Here is a 16011-nt window from a genome sequence, read left to right on the forward strand (position 1 = left end):
AGTTAATTATCCAGAAGTGTAGGAAAAATCGCAGACATTTCCGAAATTTAGTGCTATTATTCAGAGTAACTTTTAAAGTATTATTCGAAAAGAATAAAGCTAATTAAATTTATTTTTTAATTTTTAGTAAAGAACTAAACTACTTACATTATTAAATTTTAAAATATTTATAAACTGAGATACTCCTCACACGTGCAATCAGAGCTGTATTACGTGATACTTTTATTGACGTCCGTTTCTCCTTCATATGTTACTAAAACGTTAGCATTGAAAGCTCTATAAAATGTAAAATATAAATATTTCCATTGTTTTCATTAACACTGTAGCTGGAAATTTTTGTTCAAAAATCTCAATTTGTATGCTCTGTGTTTTGGGAAAAGGGGCCATTGCATCAAACATTTGCAACACCTTATTTCTAAGCCCCGCCTACTAAGAGAAACACTGCATTCCTCATAAGATGAGTTGAATTTCTACTGAATGTCGATGGTGCGTATTTCTATTATTTATCCGATTATCGTATTTCTATTTTAGTATTATTTTTAAATGTTAAATATATAAGCATAATAATTCTTTTTCCTAGTGCTTTTCGCCTATCATTATGTTTTACTATTTGAAAACTGCAATGCATCATTTCAAAGATAAGCAGTGGTCACTTTTTTTAATATACATCGTTTCTCAAGATCTGCTAGTGATTTATACACATACGTGTAGCGCAATGGTTTAAGAACACTATTTTTAAAATTCGAATTTGAAGAGGCAAGTCTAAAGTTGTTTAAGTAATGGTACGATTAAAGAAGTTCAGGTTTAGGGTAATTCTTTACGTATAAATTTGAAAGAGATACTTACAATAACATCAAGTCATTTAAATTATATAGCTAGTAACAGGTTGATTGGTTAAGAGCCTTAGCTTTTTTTATACTTTCTTATTAAAAAAAAATTATTTAGGAAATCTGCAGGAAGTATGGAAAATAATAAAATAAAGTTAAATACAAATAAAATATGATGCTTGTAATATAAACGCTGACACTTTAAAATAAACTACATTCAACCATATTCTTTCCCGTTGGAAATTTTTTCTGTTTTGCTTTGTCTGTTCTTTACTTACGGTTTGAACTCCAATGTTAATGACAAGCATGATCAGTCCGTTATATATGTTTCTTTGTGTATTTTACACGGAAAATACGTTCAGAAGCCTATCTGAATGTTATCCACATATTTAACATTTAATTCATTCACTTATTTTTGCATCTATAAAAATATTCGTTTGCAGGAAAATAAAGTGTGAAAATAAAGTGAAAATAAAGTGATTTTTTTTTGCTACAAGAATTTTTGAATTTTTAGCCATGTCACAATCTCGTCTTAAATTTGACGAAACACACTGCAATTTGAGAAGTTCTTTGTTTCTGCCTCTCTTCACTATTAAAGGCAAGGCATTCTTGCCCTCACTTGGCAGGGCCTATTTGCTTCCCTCTGCTTCATTTTCCTAACAGAGCGACCGCACACCCGACATCTCCATGTATCCTAATCTCCTTGTTTTGAACACAATAGGCTTTGTAGAAAGTCTTGTATTTGCCCACGTCTCTCTATTACTTTTCTATTGACCGTGTACCGCGTTAACAGACAGTTAACGCTGAAAAAAACTAAACTGGCATATAAACCAGTTTAGTTTTTTTAGATTAAATTTGAAAAATATTATGCAGAACAAAGTTTGAATTTTTAACAAAACTAAATTGAAATCTTCAGTTCCAGGTACACCTTCTTTTATTTCCAAGCCTCTTCTTCTGCGTACTGTGCTCTGAGAAGCAATTGTAGCTCCTAAATTTAAAATCGTTTAAATGTCAGTCGGAATTTCAAGAAGACGAATAAAATCAAATTACTAAATTTCAAATAACTTCGAATGTAATATATTCCAAATGATCAGAAAGTAAATGGAGGATTAATACCTGCATTTTTAGTTACAATGATTGGTTCGCATGTTTTTCTAATATCCCTAACCTACTTATTATGCTGAATTTTTTGCACACACAATCCACATTTTATTACGGTCATTTGCTGTTCTTATATTTTCACTCAGTCGTGCAGTCATGTTACGAATTTTGTATTTAGTTTGATATTTTTAGTAGAATTATAATTAAAATTTTTGAGTTTCCCCATCTATAGAGCGCGGGGTAAATTTTAACAGACAGCTGCAACGTCGGAAAAGTAAAAATATAGGAGCACGTGCTTCTAACACTGAACAAATGGATAATTCTTTAATTTCAATTGAAATGCCAGAAACGTAATAGAATACTGTGTTAGCTGTAACCGTAATTCCATCCTCTTTGTTTACCGGAAATTGCGAGAAGTAAAGAAATTACTGGAAATTTTTGGCGACCGATTGAAAGCTGTAAAATACCGGAGAGAGACATCTTAGTTCAGTTGCTGAATTAGTGTTATTGCGCCTTGTTTTAGTACTGTGTGAACTGAAATATCAGATTTAGCTTTCTCTTTAGAAGCGCATTTTGTGGAGGGGGGGCGAGGGAATTTTCTATCAATTAAAAATTTTTAGTAGTTTGAAGTCTAACTACTGATTATACTGCGTGATATTGTGAACACTTGTACGAATATCTCTGATGAAAATTCCAACGTTCTGTTATATTTCTTTTGATAAGGATAATTTTTGTGAAAATTTTATCACACTTTTTGCATTCATTCTGTTACGAACCCGTACGCAAGCAACACTTTTTGGTGTCATAGGGTTATTGAATGCCAGTGACAAGACGAATGGTGAAAAAATAAGGCAGTTGATGCCAAAGTTCGCTGCGTTCAAAGAAGAAATGAAAGCTGAAGAAGTTCCGTTAAAGAAGAGATGGAACTGTTAAAGTAAAAATGAAACTGGGGAAAGAAAGATGGAAGCTGTTAAAGCAAAAATGAAAGAGCGACAAAAAAAAAAAAAAAGGATGGAAACTGATCATGAATCAGTTAAAGGGGAGAAAGTCGTTGAAGGAAAGATGGAATCTTGTCAAGAATCCGTTAAATCAGAGATAAGGGCTGCTAAAGAGGAAATGAAAAGTGAAATTACCTGCATAAGAGAAAACACATCTGAGGCTATGGAAGTCAGAACAGACTCAGTTGAAAGTAAAGTTGGACAAATTGAAGCAAAGGTTTCTTCTGTCAAAGAACAAATAGAAAAGCGAGTTTCATCCGTGAACAACAAATCGTTTACAGAGTTTCTTGTGTCAAAAAAAACAAACAGAAAGAAGATTTTTCTGCCGGCCAAACGCAAATCGAACAACAAATTGATGATAGGTTTTCTGCAGGCGCCAAAGAAGTTCACGTGTTGAAGAATTTCGTAGCGACGCCAGGGAGCAATACTGATGGATTACCCATGCCTGCTCGTTCCTCTCTGAATCTATCCAAGTATGATGAGAAGAGCTCCTCTCATATATATATAAGACACAATTTTCTATAGTGGCGGATGCGAATGCATGGTATTCACAAGTTAAGGCCTGTCGTCTCGCCTCTTCTCTAAGAGCAGACGCTGCGGATATTCTTCAACCTCGTTCAGAAAACCAGAGACTAGACTTTGAAGCTCTAACCGACAGAAGTGTTTAAAAGAGTACAGCAGGCTTCAATTAAAATCGTCTCACCATAATCCCCCAGAAACACTTCAGGAACATGCCACGGATGTCGAAAAGTTCTCATCTCGCCTTTTTTTTAGAATGCCCGTCAGAAACAAGAGAAATCCTGTTCTTGCAGTACTTCATGGACATCATCTGGGAACCTGAATTATAGAAAGCACTGCGAATGGCGGATGTCAAAGACTTAAAAAAAAAGCACTGGGGTGTACTCCATGAAATTGGAGGTGGAAATTCTGCTTTTCACCTCTCTGGAATGGGATTACATATCTTGCAATCCGAGCCGTGTTGCTGTGTATTTTTTATTACTCACTACATCTATACCATTAGATGTTCCTAAAAAGGTTAGCGATAAAAGAACTTATACATTATCAAGTAAAGTTTTTTCAGTGATTTTCTCCTGTTTCCGTACCTAAGATTTTTCAAAATCAATATCTGCATTAAAAATGGGTTATAATATCAAACTCCAGCTACAGCTTATTTCTAAGCACCACCCACTGCGAGACGCTGGCGCTGTGCATACAGTGTTTTGAATTCTTTATTGCAGAAAAAAAGTGAAAAAAATTAAATAGAAATAATATAGGACGTTAATAATATAAAATTGTGACACTTTAAAGTAAGCCATATTCAATTATATTCTTCCTCCTTTGCAAGGGCCCACCAGCGGCCGAGCGGTAAAGTCGCTGAACACTGGTAGTTCGGTCCGAGGTTCGAATCCCGCGAACGGGCTGGCTGCATGGGCGTTTTCGTGGTTTTCCCCATGTGTAACGTCTATACGAGCCAGTTTCCCTTCCTCCACGAAGGCATACCTCCTCTTAGGCAGATAGCCCTCGAGGCTTTGCCATAATCACACACACACTTCCTCCTTTGCAAGTTTTCTCTTTCTTTCTCTTTAAATGCTATTTTTAACGGTACAAATCTCTATCATAAAACCATGTTCTGCCGAATCTTGCGTCCATAAGCGCGCAAACGCGTTCATGTATCGTCTCATTAATACAAGAAGATGCTAATAGCTAATAAAGTATTATGCCTGAACTGAAAACTGCGTCTCGATTCAGATGTTAAATATAAACAAAACATTAAGAAGTTCCGAAAATAATCGATTACGCGAGCTTTAATTAACACTGGGTGAAATTTCAGTTGCTCAAGTAACATCTGATGTTTAATAAATGCAGGAAACGATGGTTAGTAAATTTCAAAACGGAAAAACATTAAAATAAGTATAAAAAGAATTTAATCTGAATTCCATTTCTATTAGCTTGGTTTGCACTGAAACTTATGAAATGATATAATTACATTGTTTCTTGACCACAACACCTAAAAATTGCAGTGGCTCTTATTATATTCATATTGATATAAATTCTAAAAAAAATTGCATTTGTTCTTAATATCTTTATATTAATTATAACAAGCTAATAGAAATAGACACTAGATAATTTTTTTTTAATATATATACATTTTTCTTTCTCTTTAGGAGGGAGGCTTGTTTTATAATTATTGTTTCTGTGTGAAATTTGAATTATGAGCAGCATAATATGGAAGGAAATTTCAGTGGACTTTATATCTGTTTTTTATATATATCTGATTTGGAAAAAGTTATCGTAGACTTATACAAATACTATTCACACATGTAATAGTTCAGATATTTTACTTCTGCATTTTAAAAAATTTTCTTCCGCACGTAATAAAAAGCGAATTGTAAATTTTATTTGCTACACGAATTTTTCAAATCTTATCGCCTTAAAATGGCGAAAACATACTGTAAACTTGATAAGTACGTTTGCTTGTTGGTCTCATTTTGATTCGAAGGTGTCTTTCTAAAGCATCTTCTTTGCAGTCATTTAGCAGAGCTTATTTGTTTACGCCGGCTTCACTCTCCTCGCAAAGCGATACCACAGACGTACTCTGTATGTATTCCAGCCTCTTTGGGCCTAATAAATCGAATACAGAATTTGTACTACGATATTTGTTTTTGCTTCATTTAGTACGAAACAACCTGTATATCTCTTGCCCAATACAGAAATGATACTTGATATTGTGTTTACATATTGTAACAATTTGTACTACGATATATGTTTTTGCTTCATTTAGTACGAAACAACCTGTATATCTCTAGTCCAATACAGAAGTGATACTTGATATTGTGTTTACATATTGTAATTTTGTGGCCTTCCCTAGGATGAGAGAAAAAACATTTGACCAGTAGTTAACAGTTAGAAGAAACTATGGGCAGTATTTCTTGCAACCACTACACGTTATCGCTTCTCGGCCTGTTGGCTAAGATCAAGTGTAGTATCTGTTCTTATCAGATTAAAATCTGATATGACACTTATCGCTTCTCGGCCTGTTGGCTAAGATCAAGTGTAGTATCTGTTCTTATCAGATTAAAATCTGATATGACACTTACAGAGTGTCCTGATTTTAATCTAATTTTTGAACACTCGGCTTGCGGTTAGGTATTTATACCGCCCTTGCCAAAGGTTGGCCCGTTATTGCACAGCCTCCGGGAGCGGCCTTACTAAAATTAAGAAAAGAATTTGCACGTTGCTTGTTTCCCTAAGTCTCACAGCATGGCAGGAAAGAGAAAGGCAATGTTTATAATATGCTACACACAATATCATTATATCATATCACGTAGTATCACACATAAATATCATTTTCCGATAATACGTTCGTTATACGAAAAGTTAGTGCGTTTCGCAAATTTATTGCATAGATATAAAAGGGTATTCAGTTTCTTGTGTCAGGCATAGTTAATTATCCAGAAGTGTAGGAAAAATCGCAGACGTTTCCGAAATTTAGTGCTATTATTCAGAGTAACTTTTAAAGTATTATTCGAAAAGAATAAAGCTAATTAAATTTATTTTTTAATTTTTAGTAAAGAACTAAACTACTTACATTATTAAATTTTAAAATATTTATAAACTGAGATACTCCTCACACGTGCAATCAGAGCTGTATTACGTGATACTTTTATTGACGTCCGTTTCTCCTTCATATGTTACTAAAACGTTAGCATTGAAAGCTCTATAAAATGTAAAATATAAATATTTCCATTGTTTTCATTAACACTGTAGCTGGAAATTTTTGTTCAAAAATCTCAATTTGTATGCTCTGTGTTTTGGGAAAAGGGGCCATTGCATCAAACATTTGCAACACCTTATTTCTAAGCCCCGCCTACTAAGAGAAACACTGCATTCCTCATAAGATGAGTTGAATTTCTACTGAATGTCGATGGTGCGTATTTCTATTATTTATCCGATTATCGTATTTCTATTTTAGTATTATTTTTAAATGTTAAATATATAAGCATAATAATTCTTTTTCCTAGTGCTTTTCGCCTATCATTATGTTTTACTATTTGAAAACTGCAATGCATCATTTCAAAGATAAGCAGTGGTCACTTTTTTTAATATACATCGTTTCTCAAGATCTGCTAGTGATTTATACACATACGTGTAGCGCAATGGTTTAAGAACACTATTTTTAAAATTCGAATTTGAAGAGGCAAGTCTAAAGTTGTTTAAGTAATGGTACGATTAAAGAAGTTCAGGTTTAGGGTAATTCTTTACGTATAAATTTGAAAGAGATACTTACAATAACATCAAGTCATTTAAATTATATAGCTAGTAACAGGTTGATTGGTTAAGAGCCTTAGCTTTTTTTATACTTTCTTATTAAAAAAAAATTATTTAGGAAATCTGCAGGAAGTATGGAAAATAATAAAATAAAGTTAAATACAAATAAAATATGATGCTTGTAATATAAACGCTGACACTTTAAAATAAACTACATTCAACCATATTCTTTCCCGTTGGAAATTTTTTCTGTTTTGCTTTGTCTGTTCTTTACTTACGGTTTGAACTCCAATGTTAATGACAAGCATGATCAGTCCGTTATATATGTTTCTTTGTGTATTTTACACGGAAAATACGTTCAGAAGCCTATCTGAATGTTATCCACATATTTAACATTTAATTCATTCACTTATTTTTGCATCTATAAAAATATTCGTTTGCAGGAAAATAAAGTGTGAAAATAAAGTGAAAATAAAGTGATTTTTTTTTGCTACAAGAATTTTTGAATTTTTAGCCATGTCACAATCTCGTCTTAAATTTGACGAAACACACTGCAATTTGAGAAGTTCTTTGTTTCTGCCTCTCTTCACTATTAAAGGCAAGGCATTCTTGCCCTCACTTGGCAGGGCCCATTTGCTTCCCTCTGCTTCATTTTCCTAACAGAGCGACCGCACACCCGACATCTCCATGTATCCTAATCTCCTTGTTTTGAACACAATAGGCTTTGTAGAAAGTCTTGTATTTGCCCACGTCTCTCTATTACTTTTCTATTGACCGTGTACCGCGTTAACAGACAGTTAACGCTGAAAAAAACTAAACTGGCATATAAACCAGTTTAGTTTTTTTAGATTAAATTTGAAAAATATTATGCAGAACAAAGTTTGAATTTTTAACAAAACTAAATTGAAATCTTCAGTTCCAGGTACACCTTCTTTTATTTCCAAGCCTCTTCTTCTGCGTACTGTGCTCTGAGAAGCAATTGTAGCTCCTAAATTTAAAATCGTTTAAATGTCAGTCGGAATTTCAAGAAGACGAATAAAATCAAATTACTAAATTTCAAATAACTTCGAATGTAATATATTCCAAATGATCAGAAAGTAAATGGAGGATTAATACCTGCATTTTTAGTTACAATGATTGGTTCGCATGTTTTTCTAATATCCCTAACCTACTTATTATGCTGAATTTTTTGCACACACAATCCACATTTTATTACGGTCATTTGCTGTTCTTATATTTTCACTCAGTCGTGCAGTCATGTTACGAATTTTGTATTTAGTTTGATATTTTTAGTAGAATTATAATTAAAATTTTTGAGTTTCCCCATCTATAGAGCGCGGGGTAAATTTTAACAGACAGCTGCAACGTCGGAAAAGTAAAAATATAGGAGCACGTGCTTCTAACACTGAACAAATGGATAATTCTTTAATTTCAATTGAAATGCCAGAAACGTAATAGAATACTGTGTTAGCTGTAACCGTAATTCCATCCTCTTTGTTTACCGGAAATTGCGAGAAGTAAAGAAATTACTGGAAATTTTTGGCGACCGATTGAAAGCTGTAAAATACCGGAGAGAGACATCTTAGTTCAGTTGCTGAATTAGTGTTATTGCGCCTTGTTTTAGTACTGTGTGAACTGAAATATCAGATTTAGCTTTCTCTTTAGAAGCGCATTTTGTGGAGGGGGGGGCGAGGGAATTTTCTATCAATTAAAAATTTTTAGTAGTTTGAAGTCTAACTACTGATTATACTGCGTGATATTGTGAACACTTGTACGAATATCTCTGATGAAAATTCCAACGTTCTGTTATATTTCTTTTGATAAGGATAATTTTTGTGAAAATTTTATCACACTTTTTTCATTCATTCTGTTACGAACCCGTACGCAAGCAACACTTTTTGGTGTCATAGGGTTATTGAATGCCAGTGACAAGACGAATGGTGAAAAAATAAGGCAGTTGATGCCAAAGTTCGCTGCGTTCAAAGAAGAAATGAAAGCTGAAGAAGTTCCGTTAAAGAAGAGATGGAACTGTTAAAGTAAAAATGAAACTGGGGAAAGAAAGATGGAAGCTGTTAAAGCAAAAATGAAAGAGCGACAAAAAAAAAAAAAAAAAGGATGGAAACTGATCATGAATCAGTTAAAGGGGAGAAAGTCGTTGAAGGAAAGATGGAATCTTGTCAAGAATCCGTTAAATCAGAGATAAGGGCTGCTAAAGAGGAAATGAAAAGTGAAATTACCTGCATAAGAGAAAACACATCTGAGGCTATGGAAGTCAGAACAGACTCAGTTGAAAGTAAAGTTGGACAAATTGAAGCAAAGGTTTCTTCTGTCAAAGAACAAATAGAAAAGCGAGTTTCATCCGTGAACAACAAATCGTTTACAGAGTTTCTTGTGTCAAAAAAAACAAACAGAAAGAAGATTTTTCTGCCGGCCAAACGCAAATCGAACAACAAATTGATGATAGGTTTTCTGCAGGCGCCAAAGAAGTTCACGTGTTGAAGAATTTCGTAGCGACGCCAGGGAGCAATACTGATGGATTACCCATGCCTGCTCGTTCCTCTCTGAATCTATCCAAGTATGATGAGAAGAGCTCCTCTCATATATATATAAGACACAATTTTCTATAGTGGCGGATGCGAATGCATGGGATTCACAAGTTAAGGCCTGTCGTCTCGCCTCTTCTCTAAGAGCAGACGCTGCGGATATTCTTCAACCTCGTTCAGAAAACCAGAGACTAGACTTTGAAGCTCTAACCGACAGAAGTGTTTAAAAGAGTACAGCAGGCTTCAATTAAAATCGTCTCACCATAATCCCCCAGAAACACTTCAGGAACATGCCACGGATGTCGAAAAGTTCTCATCTCGCCTTTTTTTTAGAATGCCCGTCAGAAACAAGAGAAATCCTGTTCTTGCAGTACTTCATGGACATCATCTGGGAACCTGAATTATAGAAAGCACTGCGAATGGCGGATGTCAAAGACTTAAAAAAAAAGCACTGGGGTGTACTCCATGAAATTGGAGGTGGAAATTCTGCTTTTCACCTCTCTGGAATGGGATTACATATCTTGCAATCCGAGCCGTGTTGCTGTGTATTTTTTATTACTCACTACATCTATACCATTAGATGTTCCTAAAAAGGTTAGCGATAAAAGAACTTATACATTATCAAGTAAAGTTTTTTCAGTGATTTTCTCCTGTTTCCGTACCTAAGATTTTTCAAAATCAATATCTGCATTAAAAATGGGTTATAATATCAAACTCCAGCTACAGCTTATTTCTAAGCACCACCCACTGCGAGACGCTGGCGCTGTGCATACAGTGTTTTGAATTCTTTATTGCAGAAAAAAAGTGAAAAAAATTAAATAGAAATAATATAGGACGTTAATAATATAAAATTGTGACACTTTAAAGTAAGCCATATTCAATTATATTCTTCCTCCTTTGCAAGGGCCCACCAGCGGCCGAGCGGTAAAGTCGCTGAACACTGGTAGTTCGGTCCGAGGTTCGAATCCCGCGAACGGGCTGGCTGCATGGGCGTTTTCGTGGTTTTCCCCATGTGTAACGTCTATACGAGCCAGTTTCCCTTCCTCCACGAAGGCATACCTCCTCTTAGGCAGATAGCCCTCGAGGCTTTGCCATAATCACACACACACTTCCTCCTTTGCAAGTTTTCTCTTTCTTTCTCTTTAAATGCTATTTTTAACGGTACAAATCTCTATCATAAAACCATGTTCTGCCGAATCTTGCGTCCATAAGCGCGCAAACGCGTTCATGTATCGTCTCATTAATACAAGAAGATGCTAATAGCTAATAAAGTATTATGCCTGAACTGAAAACTGCGTCTCGATTCAGATGTTAAATATAAACAAAACATTAAGAAGTTCCGAAAATAATCGATTACGCGAGCTTTAATTAACACTGGGTGAAATTTCAGTTGCTCAAGTAACATCTGATGTTTAATAAATGCAGGAAACGATGGTTAGTAAATTTCAAAACGGAAAAACATTAAAATAAGTATAAAAAGAATTTAATCTGAATTCCATTTCTATTAGCTTGGTTTGCACTGAAACTTATGAAATGATATAATTACATTGTTTCTTGACCACAACACCTAAAAATTGCAGTGGCTCTTATTATATTCATATTGATATAAATTCTAAAAAAAATTGCATTTGTTCTTAATATCTTTATATTAATTATAACAAGCTAATAGAAATAGACACTAGATAATTTTTTTTTAATATATATACATTTTTCTTTCTCTTTAGGAGGGAGGCTTGTTTTATAATTATTGTTTCTGTGTGAAATTTGAATTATGAGCAGCATAATATGGAAGGAAATTTCAGTGGACTTTATATCTGTTTTTTATATATATCTGATTTGGAAAAAGTTATCGTAGACTTATACAAATACTATTCACACATGTAATAGTTCAGATATTTTACTTCTGCATTTTAAAAAATTTTCTTCCGCACGTAATAAAAAGCGAATTGTAAATTTTATTTGCTACACGAATTTTTCAAATCTTATCGCCTTAAAATGGCGAAAACATACTGTAAACTTGATAAGTACGTTTGCTTGTTGGTCTCATTTTGATTCGAAGGTGTCTTTCTAAAGCATCTTCTTTGCAGTCATTTAGCAGAGCTTATTTGTTTACGCCGGCTTCACTCTCCTCGCAAAGCGATACCACAGACGTACTCTGTATGTATTCCAGCCTCTTTGGGCCTAATAAATCGAATACAGAATTTGTACTACGATATTTGTTTTTGCTTCATTTAGTACGAAACAACCTGTATATCTCTTGCCCAATACAGAAATGATACTTGATATTGTGTTTACATATTGTAACAATTTGTACTACGATATATGTTTTTGCTTCATTTAGTACGAAACAACCTGTATATCTCTAGTCCAATACAGAAGTGATACTTGATATTGTGTTTACATATTGTAATTTTGTGGCCTTCCCTAGGATGAGAGAAAAAACATTTGACCAGTAGTTAACAGTTAGAAGAAACTATGGGCAGTATTTCTTGCAACCACTACACGTTATCGCTTCTCGGCCTGTTGGCTAAGATCAAGTGTAGTATCTGTTCTTATCAGATTAAAATCTGATATGACACTTATCGCTTCTCGCCCTGTTGGCTAAGATCAAGTGTAGTATCTGTTCTTATCAGATTAAAATCTGATATGACACTTACAGAGTGTCCTGATTTTAATCTAATTTTTGAACACTCGGCTTGCGGTTAGGTATTTATACCGCCCTTGCCAAAGGTTGGCCCGTTATTGCACAGCCTCCGGGAGCGGCCTTACTAAAATTAAGAAAAGAATTTGCACGTTGCTTGTTTCCCTAAGTCTCACAGCATGGCAGGAAAGAGAAAGGCAATGTTTATAATATGCTACACACAATATCATTATATCATATCACGTAGTATCACACATAAATATCATTTTCCGATAATACGTTCGTTATACGAAAAGTTAGTGCGTTTCGCAAATTTATTGCATAGATATAAAAGGGTATTGAGTTTCTTGTGTCAGGTATAGTTAATTATCCAGAAGTGTAGGAAAAATCGCAGACATTTCCGAAATTTAGTGCTATTATTCAGAGTAACTTTTAAAGTATTATTCGAAAAGAATAAAGCTAATTAAATTTATTTTTTAATTTTTAGTAAAGAACTAAACTACTTACATTATTAAATTTTAAAATATTTATAAACTGAGATACTCCTCACACGTGCAATCAGAGCTGTATTACGTGATACTTTTATTGACGTCCGTTTCTCCTTCATATGTTACTAAAACGTTAGCATTGAAAGCTCTATAAAATGTAAAATATAAATATTTCCATTGTTTTCATTAACACTGTAGCTGGAAATTTTTGTTCAAAAATCTCAATTTGTATGCTCTGTGTTTTGGGAAAAGGGGCCATTGCATCAAACATTTGCAACACCTTATTTCTAAGCCCCGCCTACTAAGAGAAACACTGCATTCCTCATAAGATGAGTTGAATTTCTACTGAATGTCGATGGTGCGTATTTCTATTATTTATCCGATTATCGTATTTCTATTTTAGTATTATTTTTAAATGTTAAATATATAAGCATAATAATTCTTTTTCCTAGTGCTTTTCGCCTATCATTATGTTTTACTATTTGAAAACTGCAATGCATCATTTCAAAGATAAGCAGTGGTCACTTTTTTTAATATACATCGTTTCTCAAGATCTGCTAGTGATTTATACACATACGTGTAGCGCAATGGTTTAAGAACACTATTTTTAAAATTCGAATTTGAAGAGGCAAGTCTAAAGTTGTTTAAGTAATGGTACGATTAAAGAAGTTCAGGTTTAGGGTAATTCTTTACGTATAAATTTGAAAGAGATACTTACAATAACATCAAGTCATTTAAATTATATAGCTAGTAACAGGTTGATTGGTTAAGAGCCTTAGCTTTTTTTATACTTTCTTATTAAAAAAAAAATTATTTAGGAAATCTGCAGGAAGTATGGAAAATAATAAAATAAAGTTAAATACAAATAAAATATGATGCTTGTAATATAAACGCTGACACTTTAAAATAAACTACATTCAACCATATTCTTTCCCGTTGGAAATTTTTTCTGTTTTGCTTTGTCTGTTCTTTACTTACGGTTTGAACTCCAATGTTAATGACAAGCATGATCAGTCCGTTATATATGTTTCTTTGTGTATTTTACACGGAAAATACGTTCAGAAGCCTATCTGAATGTTATCCACATATTTAACATTTAATTCATTCACTTATTTTTGCATCTATAAAAATATTCGTTTGCAGGAAAATAAAGTGTGAAAATAAAGTGAAAATAAAGTGATTTTTTTTTGCTACAAGAATTTTTGAATTTTTAGCCATGTCACAATCTCGTCTTAAATTTGACGAAACACACTGCAATTTGAGAAGTTCTTTGTTTCTGCCTCTCTTCACTATTAAAGGCAAGGCATTCTTGCCCTCACTTGGCAGGGCCTATTTGCTTCCCTCTGCTTCATTTTCCTAACAGAGCGACCGCACACCCGACATCTCCATGTATCCTAATCTCCTTGTTTTGAACACAATAGGCTTTGTAGAAAGTCTTGTATTTGCCCACGTCTCTCTATTACTTTTCTATTGACCGTGTACCGCGTTAACAGACAGTTAACGCTGAAAAAAACTAAACTGGCATATAAACCAGTTTAGTTTTTTTAGATTAAATTTGAAAAATATTATGCAGAACAAAGTTTGAATTTTTAACAAAACTAAATTGAAATCTTCAGTTCCAGGTACACCTTCTTTTATTTCCAAGCCTCTTCTTCTGCGTACTGTGCTCTGAGAAGCAATTGTAGCTCCTAAATTTAAAATCGTTTAAATGTCAGTCGGAATTTCAAGAAGACGAATAAAATCAAATTACTAAATTTCAAATAACTTCGAATGTAATATATTCCAAATGATCAGAAAGTAAATGGAGGATTAATACCTGCATTTTTAGTTACAATGATTGGTTCGCATGTTTTTCTAATATCCCTAACCTACTTATTATGCTGAATTTTTTGCACACACAATCCACATTTTATTACGGTCATTTGCTGTTCTTATATTTTCACTCAGTCGTGCAGTCATGTTACGAATTTTGTATTTAGTTTGATATTTTTAGTAGAATTATAATTAAAATTTTTGAGTTTCCCCATCTATAGAGCGCGGGGTAAATTTTAACAGACAGCTGCAACGTCGGAAAAGTAAAAATATAGGAGCACGTGCTTCTAACACTGAACAAATGGATAATTCTTTAATTTCAATTGAAATGCCAGAAACGTAATAGAATACTGTGTTAGCTGTAACCGTAATTCCATCCTCTTTGTTTACCGGAAATTGCGAGAAGTAAAGAAATTACTGGAAATTTTTGGCGACCGATTGAAAGCTGTAAAATACCGGAGAGAGACATCTTAGTTCAGTTGCTGAATTAGTGTTATTGCGCCTTGTTTTAGTACTGTGTGAACTGAAATATCAGATTTAGCTTTCTCTTTAGAAGCGCATTTTGTGGAGGGGGGGGCGAGGGAATTTTCTATCAATTAAAAATTTTTAGTAGTTTGAAGTCTAACTACTGATTATACTGCGTGATATTGTGAACACTTGTACGAATATCTCTGATGAAAATTCCAACGTTCTGTTATATTTCTTTTGATAAGGATAATTTTTGTGAAAATTTTATCACACTTTTTTCATTCATTCTGTTACGAACCCGTACGCAAGCAACACTTTTTGGTGTCATAGGGTTATTGAATGCCAGTGACAAGACGAATGGTGAAAAAATAAGGCAGTTGATGCCAAAGTTCGCTGCGTTCAAAGAAGAAATGAAAGCTGAAGAAGTTCCGTTAAAGAAGAGATGGAACTGTTAAAGTAAAAATGAAACTGGGGAAAGAAAGATGGAAGCTGTTAAAGCAAAAATGAAAGAGCGACAAAAAAAAAAAAAAAAAAGGATGGAAACTGATCATGAATCAGTTAAAGGGGAGAAAGTCGTTGAAGGAAAGATGGAATCTTGTCAAGAATCCGTTAAATCAGAGATAAGGGCTGCTAAAGAGGAAATGAAAAGTGAAATTACCTGCATAAGAGAAAACACATCTGAGGCTATGGAAGTCAGAACAGACTCAGTTGAAAGTAAAGTTGGACAAATTGAAGCAAAGGTTTCTTCTGTCAAAGAACAAATAGAAAAGCGAGTTTCATCCGTGAACAACAAATCGTTTACAGAGTTTCTTGTGTCAAAAAAAACAAACAGAAAGAAGATTTTTCTGCCGGCCAAACGCAAAT

General features: G+C 33.8%; 2 non-coding genes and 2 pseudogenes across 2 annotated transcripts; all 4 read left to right on the forward strand.

The window, feature by feature from the left end:
* The first annotated feature begins 5874 nt into the window (after positions 1–5874).
* On the forward strand, positions 5875–5948 carry LOC146994293 (U2 spliceosomal RNA; annotated as a pseudogene).
* On the forward strand, positions 5949–6140 carry LOC146994294 (U2 spliceosomal RNA). Its single transcript, XR_015044256.1, has one exon. It is a non-coding gene; the product is annotated as a U2 spliceosomal RNA (small nuclear RNA).
* A 6105-nt stretch (positions 6141–12245) lies between these two features.
* Positions 12246–12319, forward strand: LOC146994295 (U2 spliceosomal RNA; annotated as a pseudogene).
* On the forward strand, positions 12320–12511 carry LOC146994296 (U2 spliceosomal RNA). The gene has a single exon (XR_015044273.1). It is a non-coding gene; the product is annotated as a U2 spliceosomal RNA (small nuclear RNA).
* The last annotated feature ends 3500 nt before the right edge of the window (positions 12512–16011 follow it).

The sequence above is a fragment of the Stegodyphus dumicola genome, chromosome 11, assembly GCF_044657685.1.
Source record: "Stegodyphus dumicola isolate Sdum_Otavi_A_Nest chromosome 11, ASM4465768v1".
NCBI lineage: Eukaryota > Metazoa > Arthropoda > Arachnida > Araneae > Eresidae > Stegodyphus > Stegodyphus dumicola.